Raw genomic sequence first — 10,305 nt, forward strand, 5'->3', positions numbered from 1 at the left:
TTTTCACTCGAGCCAGTTTAACATGCCCTCATTTATTAGGACGTCCGGCTCCAGTCTCAGCACTGATGTCCTCTAGTTGTCATTATCTTAAGCCAAGTGCAGGCAGGACATAAATCTGTGACTCATGGACGTCCCGGCCACGTTGTGCTCCTGGGAGACGTAGAGCCAGGACTGCGTTTTTGTTTCCAAGGGACGTCTCATGATTCTGACATCGCCAAGACCTTCATAAGCTTGCTTTCTGTATCCTGAAACCTGAGACCTAAAAGAGGCAAAGGAAAACTCGGAACCCTTTAGCCATAATGATCCTTAAAAATAACTTTTCTTTCCGGTAAAGACCCATCTGGATGCCTTGCAAAATTGAGAGTGGCAGTCTTCCTAGTGTCTGGGGAATGTAAAACCACCCGAGTGACAGGTAGGGGACAGTGTGGTGCAGCCGTGAAGGAAAGAGAACCAGCATCCACACGAGACCTAGAGCTTCTGTGCTATATCAGTTCCACGCTCTCCTGCATGCTGTCCCCTTAGACCTCTGCTGGGCGACAGAAATGGGCAGAGGTCATTTCCCCTATTTTGCAGACAGGAAGCAGAGACAGGAGGTGACACGCCCAGGGTCACCCGGGGAGTGAGCAGCAGCATGGGCTGTGCATCCAGGGCCCCCGGGCCTTGGTCCAGTGTCTTTCTGTGAGCCATACCGTGTTCTCCCTTTGGTGACCCTCAGGTGCCAAGACAAAAAATGCTCTCATATTCTGTTAAGAGCACATTGCAGTTACCCTCTTAACATATGCCCACAGCAAATGACGGTTTACAAATAAGCAAATCAGAATTCCATTGACATTAATTACAAACAGGAGGTTCCATTTTGGAATGATTCCGGTTTTGCAGGGATCCTTCCAAGAGAGTGTTGGTTGAAATTATGTCCGTGCTCTGAGAGGCCAGCCCTGAGACACAGACTCATTTTCAGCTCTTTGTCGACGGCTTTAGTGGAGGCAGAGCAGTTCGTTCGAAACAAACAGGAGGCCCTGAGACCGCGGAGTGGTCAACAGAGTTCTGGCTGGGAGATTGCCAGTCCACTGCCCGCCCCCTTCCCAGACATGAGCCAGCACTGGGGAGGGAGCAGGACGGCCCAGTGGCTAGAGCAGGTTGCGTGGAACCTGACCAACCCCAGGAGGACTGTCCATAGCGGGCAGTTGGTCTCCAACCCGCAGAGTCCTCATAGACTTCTCTAGACTCAGACAGCCCACGAGCACAGGCTTCAGGATAGCAGTTGGCTGGCGCCTGACTGGTATGTACTTCATTAGACGTGAAACCTCGAGTAAAGGGTGAAACAGAAGATGGTTAATGGGCTGTCCAGAAGCATCAAGATCTGCCCACTTTAAAAGGACTCTTTTTCTATAGAAAAGTCTGCTTTTCTGTAGAAACCAGGGGCTACTTTGGATCAGAGCCAACCACAGGGCATGCCAGGGACCTTATTGTGGGACCCCCCATGTGGCCAGGCACACCCTTAAGAAAGAAGGCAGCCATGACGGGACTTAGCACAGGCACTGGACAGAGGCTGCCCTTTCAGACAGAGCCAGCCCCTGCTGTCTGCTGATCGCTGGAAGTGGTGGTTTGTGCCATTTTTTCCTTCTGAAAGTTATGATTCTTTTATTCGCTGAAAACGTCACTGGATTTTGAAGTACTGACCATTTAAACTGGAAGCTTGCAAATTGATGTCCATATATATTTTTCAATTGTATGCATGATTTAAAAGGATCCTAATTTCCGAGTACATGGTTTCCCCAAAAGAGATAGGATGTATTCTGGGGATGGTTGGAGTGACGGCATGGGGAGGGAATCCTGTGTAGAAGTGTGTGTTATTTACATGTCTTTTCCATATACCTGTCTTAAGAATATGGGTTTTCTGGTTACTCTTTAAACACTAGCCAGGCAAGCAGGTGACTTTGATGAGAATTTGGCAGCTGGATGGAGTGTTCTAGTGAACTTAGGACTGTGCGTGTGTGCGTCTCATGTGCGTGCGTGTGTGTGTATGTGTGTGTGTGTTTTGGGGGAAGCAGCAAGGGGAAGTGGAAGAAACAAGGAAAGTTTTTCAATAAAAGGTCTGTGTACCTAAGAGGAGTCTTTACTTTAATATTCCTGGTGGTGATGTTCCGTGTTCTGGAATCCATTTACGAGAAGAAGAGTTTGAGGGTCTTTTATTTCAAGTGGAATTGTACAGTGCCCTACTCTCTTTGACGATGCAGAGCCTCGTGAAGAGTGGTCCCCCAGCCCACACAGACCCCCGGTGCACCTGGCAGGAGCCCAGAGAAACCACGCTGGAGTCCACACGGGGACATTTTGGCAGATAATTGACAGGTCTGATGATCTGCAGCTGTGGGGAACGTGTTACTATTTTTACCCTGTTGTACCACTTTTAATATAAAATCTTGACTTTGAATAAATTGTTGTAACACTGTCTTATGATGTGACAGGCAATTAGGCATTTCTTGCGTCAAATGTAAGAATTTAATGATTAGTATGAGGTGGGTAAGTGGACCCTCCCACGAGTACTGGGGTTTTCTTTTTCCTTTTTAAATGCCTTTTTGGTACATAAATAATGTCTACTTTTTTTTTTTTTTTAAGAAACTACAGATGAGCGAAAAGAAAAAAATCACCTGTTGTTATGCCATCTGATTATAACCACTGTTAACATTTTGGTATATATCTTTTCCGAGCTTTTTCTATGCATCTGTATTTGTTTTATTACTTGTTTCATGAAATACGATCATATTATACATACCCTTTTGTAACTTGCTTTTTTCCCCTTTGACGCTGTATCGTGAATACCTTTCTATATCAGTAAATATGTAATGGCGTCGTTTTTAACATCTATGTAGGTTGTACCTAGGATACTTAGGCCTTTCCTGTTTTTTACTGTTGTAGTCAAGGATATGATGCAATCCTTTCTTCTGACGTCTTTGTGAACTTTTCAGAATATTGACCTAGGATAGTTTTCTAAAATTGGACTCGCTGGCTCGAGAGTGTGGTGGGCAGTACAAGTGCTGCTCTGTCTCCTCCTTTCCCTCCTGGGCATGCAGGAGACTCCACTTTCCAGGGTCCTGGGACTAATCCTGGCCAAGGAAATGTGAGCAGAAGTGACATCTGAAACTTCCAGGCTGAGACTGTGAGAGGCCCACGTGTGATCCTCCAGTCTCCCTCTTCCCTTGCCTCAGCAACTGGTGATGTCCCGAGGATGGAGCCTCTGTCAGCCCAGGTCCCTGAGTGACTGCATGGAGCAGCTCTCTTTCTCCCTTCACGACACCCCCACCCACCCACCTGCATGGACGAGTAGTGTGAATAAAGAAGGGTAAACTCTTAAGTGTCACACCCCTGGGATTTCAGGGTTAATTTGTTACTGCAGCATAACATGTCCTATGCTGACTAACAATGAAAAGGTATGCACATTTTTAGGACTTTTAATATATATTGCCTCAAATTGCCTTCCAGAAAGATGATACCAAGTTACACTCTCACCAGCAATGTGTGAGAACACATTGTGTCCTACTCCGTCTTTAACACTGGTGTCACCATGGGGGCTGGGGGACTAATTCTGATAGGCATTTTTTTGTTAAAGTGAGACCTTTACTAGCAAAAATATCTATTGGAATTTATGTTTTGGTAGTTTACCTATTCATCCCCTCTGGCCAGTTTTCTCATAAGGTGTTTAACTGTCTCACTGATTTCTAAGAGGTGTTTTTTGTCCATCAATATTGTAAAAAAAGAAAATTTAAGTTGTATGTATGGCTTTTTTTTAAATGTTCAGACATTGAAAAAATCTTTTGAGTCAAATCTGTCTTTTGCTTTGTGGCTGCTACCTTTGCTGTCACGCTTATGAAGATCTTTTTGATTCAAATTCCGAGACTGTATAAATATTGACCAGCATTTTATTCTTGAGCTTTTATTGTTTTTTTTTTAAACAATTAAATCTATGAGCTACCTGGAATTTATTTTCTAAATTGCCCCAACATCATTTATTGGGGAATCTATCCGTTCTCTACTGATATGAAATACCATTTTTACTATACAGTCACGCACTGCGTAACAACGTTTTGCTCAGTGATGGATCACATATGTGACAGTGGTCCCATAAAGTTAGTACCACATAGCCTAGGTGTGTAGTGGGATGTACCATCTAGGTTTGTGTAAGGACACTATGATGTTCGATAACAACCAAATCACCTGACGACTCATTTCTCAGAACACATCCGTCATTAATTGATGCATGACTATATCCCCAATCCTCATATATCGCTGAGCATGCATCTTAACTTTCTATTGTGGTCTATTGTGCACATTCTGGCAGTGGCACCACACTGGTTTGGATCGGAATGTACAAAATTTATAGTTTATTAAAGAGAGAATTAACATCTTTGTAATATTTAACCTTTCATTTCAGTAAATTTATAAAGTATTGTTTTATGTTCCTCAGTGTATTTTTTTCTAGTATAGATAACTTTTGCAGTTGTGGTTACTATTGAAAATGATCTCTTGTCCATTATGTTTTCCAGCTGCTTATTGTTAATATAAGTGTACACCATTACTGTTTTTAATGAAAATTAAATCCACTTATTTTCTGATTTAAAATATTAAAGTTGTGTAAACATAAACATTATGAAAAAACAAATGTAGAAACTGAAAGTTCCCCATAATTAAAATCCCTCTGCCCCAAGATGAACAGTCAACAGTTGATGCATATTCCTCCATTTTTTTTTTCTAAAATATGTTTTATCATTTTAACCATATGATACAACCCTTCTGCTACTTGCATTTTTCACTTGGCAATAGGTCTTGGACATCTTCCTGCACCAGTACATATCAATCTACCTCATTCTTCTTAACTCTGTATAGAGAGCAGTGTGTAGGTTTATATACTAGTTTATTTAACTTGGCAACTGATTATTTATTTTGTAACGAGCCAATTACTGAATTCTCTTTGTTCTAATAGTTTTGTTGTTCATTCTTTTGCCTTTTCCAGGGAGTTAATAGTTCTGAGTAGTGATGATAATTTTACCTCCATATCTTCAAAAATCTTTTTTTCTTTTTTTTGAGGAAGATTAGCCCTGAGCTAACATCTGCCGCCAATCTTCCTCCTTTTGCTGAGGAAGACTGGCCCTGAGCTAACATCTGTGCCCATCTTCTTCTACTTTATATGTGGGACGCCTGCCACAGCATGGCTTGCCAAGCGGTGCCATGTCCACACCCGGGATCCAAACCGGCGAACCCCAGGTCACCAAAGTGGAACGTGCAAACTTATGTGCTGCGCCACCAGGCCGGCCCCACATTTTCAAAAATCTTATTTTACTTTCTTATCTCATCACATTGCTCAGCACTTTTAGAATGATGTAAAATAACACATACATAATTGTGCTGGGAGTGTACATTCTTCTTTATATATATTTTTTTACTTAGAATACCTCTAGTGTTTCTCCAAAAGTATAACTTTGCCTCAGTGTTAGATATTCTTAATATTTGAATTTGTATATCACAATTATGCCCTTCTCTTTCTAGTTGCTGAAAGTTTTATCAGTAATGGATGCTGGAATTTTATTAAATGCCTTTTTTTCACATCTGTCAAGATGATCTAATGGTTTTTCTCTATTATGGCTTAAGATGAACCATTGTAATAGATTTGCTAATGTTAAGCCCTCTCTGCATTTCTAGAAAAACCTAATTTAGTCATGGTGTATTATTCTTTTAATATTCATCTCCACTCAATGTTAACAGTGGTTATTTATGATGGGTTAGTATATGGTAGATTTTTATTTTGTGTTCTTATCTGTATTTTCTGATTGTTTTTCTACAAGGCTCATGTATTACTCGTATAATAAAAATAAGAGCTTTAAAATAAGAAAAATATTCTGGATTTGGTTCATATTATTTTTGGAATTTTTCATATATTAAAATGGACAGTTGTGTAATTTTTTTGTGCTCTCTTTGTCAGATATTGGTGTTGGGTTTGTGTTAACATCTTTGAAAAAAGAAAGAACAAACTTGGGAAGCTTTCTCTTTTTTCTATGCCCTGGAAAAGTTTAAATAATATTTAGAACTTTTTGCTCCTTGAAGTTTTTATAACATGTATAAAACTGTCCAAGTCTAGTGCCTTTTTAGGAAATAATTCTCAATTTTTTCAGTGTTTTTCATGCTCATTGGTCCCCTCAAACTTTCTATTCTATAAGTTTTTGGCAATTTAAATTTTCTAAATAATGATTCTGTTAAGATTTTCAAATTTGCTAACATAGAGTTTTTTTATTCTCCTTTCTCACTCATAATGTTGTCTGTCTGTACTTCCCCCTTTTATTCTAATTAATTTTTCCAGAATTAGTCTATGTTATTGGTCTTTTTAAAGAACCATCTCTGAGACTTACATCTTAATTTACTACTTTACCATTTTATGATTTTTTTCATTTGTTTTTGTTTATTCCTTTATTTTATTGTTATTTTTCACCTCAATTTGAATACCATTTTAACTTTTTCTTGTTTGGTAGTAGATGCAGTTATGAGCATTGTAAGGCTATGATTTTTCCTCTGAATACTTCTTTATCCATATTCCGTAAATTTTTAAATATGGTGTTCCAAGTTATAAATAATTTATAATTTCAGATTGACTTTATTTTTTACCAAAGTTATTTGAAATTATGCATTTTAATTTCCAGATAATCTGATACTATTGTCTTAAACATTTGTTATAAATTTCTAGTTTTATTGCCTTGCTATCAAAGAGGGTATGGCATGTACAATTTCTGCATTTTGGAGTTTATTGATGTTTTCTTTGGACCTAATAAATTGTTAATTTTAATAAGTATCCCCAGGAAACTGGAAAAGATTGTATATTCTCCAAAGGAAACAAAATTCAACCTATATATGTTAATTTGACCTTATTAATTATAATATTATGGACCTTTAATTTTTACTTACTTGATTCATTTAAAGACTAAGGAAAGTATGTTAGTCTCCCACTGCTATTGTATTTGTCTGTTTCTTTTGTGTTTCTAACAGTTTTTGCTTTATGTGTTTCAGTATGTTGTCAAATTATCTTTTTATATTTAAGGGAAAAATATTTTCCTTTAAAGACTTGTATACCTTTGTGAATTTTACCTGATTTTGTTGTAACAGAGTTGTTTATGTAGAAATACATAGTTCAGTAAAAAGTTTGTGTCTGTTCTTAAGTCGGCAAAAATCTTTCAGAAGCCCTTGCGTCCCAGCAAGATATTTGGAGGCCCTCGATCTCCCCAAGGGTAGGCTTGTGTACCCTGGGGCCACTTCCTGAGCCAAAACAAGGATGGCAATGTGGGTTGAGGCCCATAGATCCTGCTTTCCAGCCACCTCGTGATTGGGGAAACAGGGGCACCCGCCTTTCAGTTCATCACATTCTGCCTTGATGGCGCTGACACCAAAGCTTATCTCAACCCAGGAGGCACTTGAAGTCAGTCCAAACTCTGGCCTCAGGGAGTTCAGAGCCAAGGAGAGGGGACAGTCTATCTCCTACGGCCTAGCTTCAAACTGCTCCAGTCCACCCTCCAGAGCCCTGCCAGTCGTCTCCGCCTCTCCCCACAGGACGTCCTTTCTCCCTCGCCAGCCCACCAGGTGAGGGCCGGCCCCTCAGCATGCTGGACTCCACCCTAAGACATGGCTGCTGTCCCCGGGGCAGCCTCTTCCCCTACCGCAGCATTTCCTCCAACAGCACCGGGCTGCTCACTGCCAGCCCCAGACGGCCAGAGCTGGGGTGACCCCCAGCCACTCTGAAGACCTTGTGAGACCTCAGGCTTCAGGACTCTTAACCTTGGAAGGTTGCCTCCCTCCTCCCTCCTCACAGCCCCCTTTTCCTGACTTGTGCATACTAGTGTTTTTCGACGGGCAGTCTGCAGACCAGCTGTTTCTGAGCCGTCTGGCATTTCCAGGTCATCCCAGGAAAACGTTCTGGATTAGCACCTTTGCAGTCGGGCTGTGGCAGTGTGCATTCCAGCAAGTTCCTTGTGCTAGACAGGATGATGGCTCCTGGCAGATGTCTACATCCTAATTCCTGGGACCTGCAAATACCGTACCTTACATGGCAAAAGGGACCTTGCAGGTGTAATTAAGGTTATGGACCTTCAGATGTGGTGATTCCTGGGTTATCTGTCTGGGCCAGTGTAATCATATGAGTTCTTCAAAGCAGAGTATCTTTCCTGGCTGGGATCAGAAAGAGAGATGATGAGGAAGACACATCAGAGAGATGCGATGGAGGTGGAGGCTGGCTCTGCAGGTGGAGGGAGGGACTGTAGGCCCAGGAACCCAGGCAGCCGCTAGAAACTGGAAAACGTGAGGAAATAGCTTCTCCCCAGGGCCTTCAGAAAGGAAGGCAGCCCGGCCAACACCTTGATATGAGCCCAGTGACCCATGTTGGACTTCTGACCTAGAGAACGGTAAGATGAGAAAATGTGAGTTGTTTTAGGCATAAATTTGTGTTTCTCTAAGTTTGTAGTAGTTTGTTATGGTAGCAAGAGAACATCAATACACTCCTCATCTGAGTTTCCATACTTACAGTTTGAGAACCTCTGCTGTATAAATTCACTGAACTGCATAGTGTCACATAATGGGAGGGCATCAATCACAAGACTCTTGATTCTAGCTCCTGCTGCTACCTGCTTGATTCCCCAGTTCAAATCCTGGAGAGGGAACAACTGAGCAAATGAATAAAGGAGCCCGATTGGCCCGACTCATCGTTTTGCAATCCAGCACAATCCACAGGATGCTGCCAGTTATGGACTGGCTGTCCTGGGATCAGCTTTGGCCAGAGGCCCATTGTCTCGGGGTATAAAACCTGGCCATGGTGGCTGCCCTTGTGGCCAGGGCTGAGGATAGGGGCGGCAGCGTGATGAGTCCGGGACAAGGTGCAGTGGTTGACTAGAAGAAAGGGGGGTCGGGAAGACTTCATAGGGGCGGGAGCTATGGCGTTGAGACTGAAGGACGGGTGTGGATATGCCAAGGCAGAGGGCTGGGGGCAACCCTCATGCTTTAAAGAGCAGGGCGTCTGGGGCTGGCAGCGAGCAGCCCGGTGCTGCTGGAGGAAATGCTGCGGTAGGGGAAGAGGCTGCCCCGGGGACAGCAGCCATGTCTTAGGGTTTGGTCCAGCATGCCGAGTGGCTGGCCCTCACCTTGTGGGCTGGCGAGGGGGAAGGACGTCCTCTGGGAGAGATGGAGACGACTGGCAGGGCTCTGGAGGGTGGCCTGGAGTGGTCTGAAGCTAGACCGTGAGAGATACCCTGTCCCCTCTCCTTGGCTCTGAACTCCCTGAGGCCAGAGTTTGGACTGTCTTCAAGGCTTGTCTGGAAGAAGTGGGGAAGAGGGAAATGAGGGAGAGAGGGTTCCAAGAAGAAGTTTTCATGTGCAGCAGACAATTGGGCGAGTGGTTTTATTTGGGAGAACTCTCTTTTGAGAAGGACCCTTTTTTTGAAGGCTTCTCATCTTCGGCAGCCCTTAGAAAGCAAATTGTGAGAATCATCCAAGCCGGAATAAGCTCGCTGGAGCCTCAAAATGCTGAAATTACAGTGATTAAAGTAAAAACAATACCCAACTGCAAAATAAGCATTAAAAAGTCCAACAAAGTTCTGAGTTTACCATTTTTTTAAATATCACATTATTTCCAGAGAATTGGTGGGGAAGGCCTGGGGCACAGCTACTTGACCTGCTTCTAGCATTTGGAACTGAAGCCCAGGGAGTAGCCAGCAGGGGGCACCCCCCCTGTGTGGCACCCCTGGGAACCTGTGAGGGAGCAAAGGGGATGAGCCAATGAAGGGTCACGGCTTGGTACCTCAGACACCAGCGCCCGGGCCCAGGCTGACAGAGTGAGGGACACTCACGGGAGCTGGATGTGGGTCTGCACCCCTTGAGGTCAGGGAAGGGAGGACACGTGACAGACCTGTGGGCCACCTGACAGATCTCCAGCCACACACGGAGGTCCGAGGTGCAGCTACTGAAGAAGGACCCAAACCCCTCCCAGCGATCGCGGCCAGGGCCCCTCAGGCTGGTACAGGACACAGTTAGTTAAGAAGAAACTGGCAGCAGGAAGAATTTTGGTCTATACCAACTTCTCTTTGGAGACAAAGGAGCGTGACTCATCTTGTTCTGTGGAAACCCGGGATTGCCCCGGCGAGAGGGAGGGTTAGGAGGTACGGGGATGCTTTGGACAATCTGAGAGACGAGTGGGCTGCCTTGCCCTGGCCGCTTCCGCTTTCCCAATTTTAACCCAAAGCAAGAAGAAGAGACACCAGCACGAGACCTCAGTTCCCAAGA

This window comes from Equus przewalskii, chromosome 1 (assembly GCF_037783145.1).
Source record: "Equus przewalskii isolate Varuska chromosome 1, EquPr2, whole genome shotgun sequence".
In the NCBI taxonomy this organism is placed as follows: domain Eukaryota; kingdom Metazoa; phylum Chordata; class Mammalia; order Perissodactyla; family Equidae; genus Equus; species Equus przewalskii.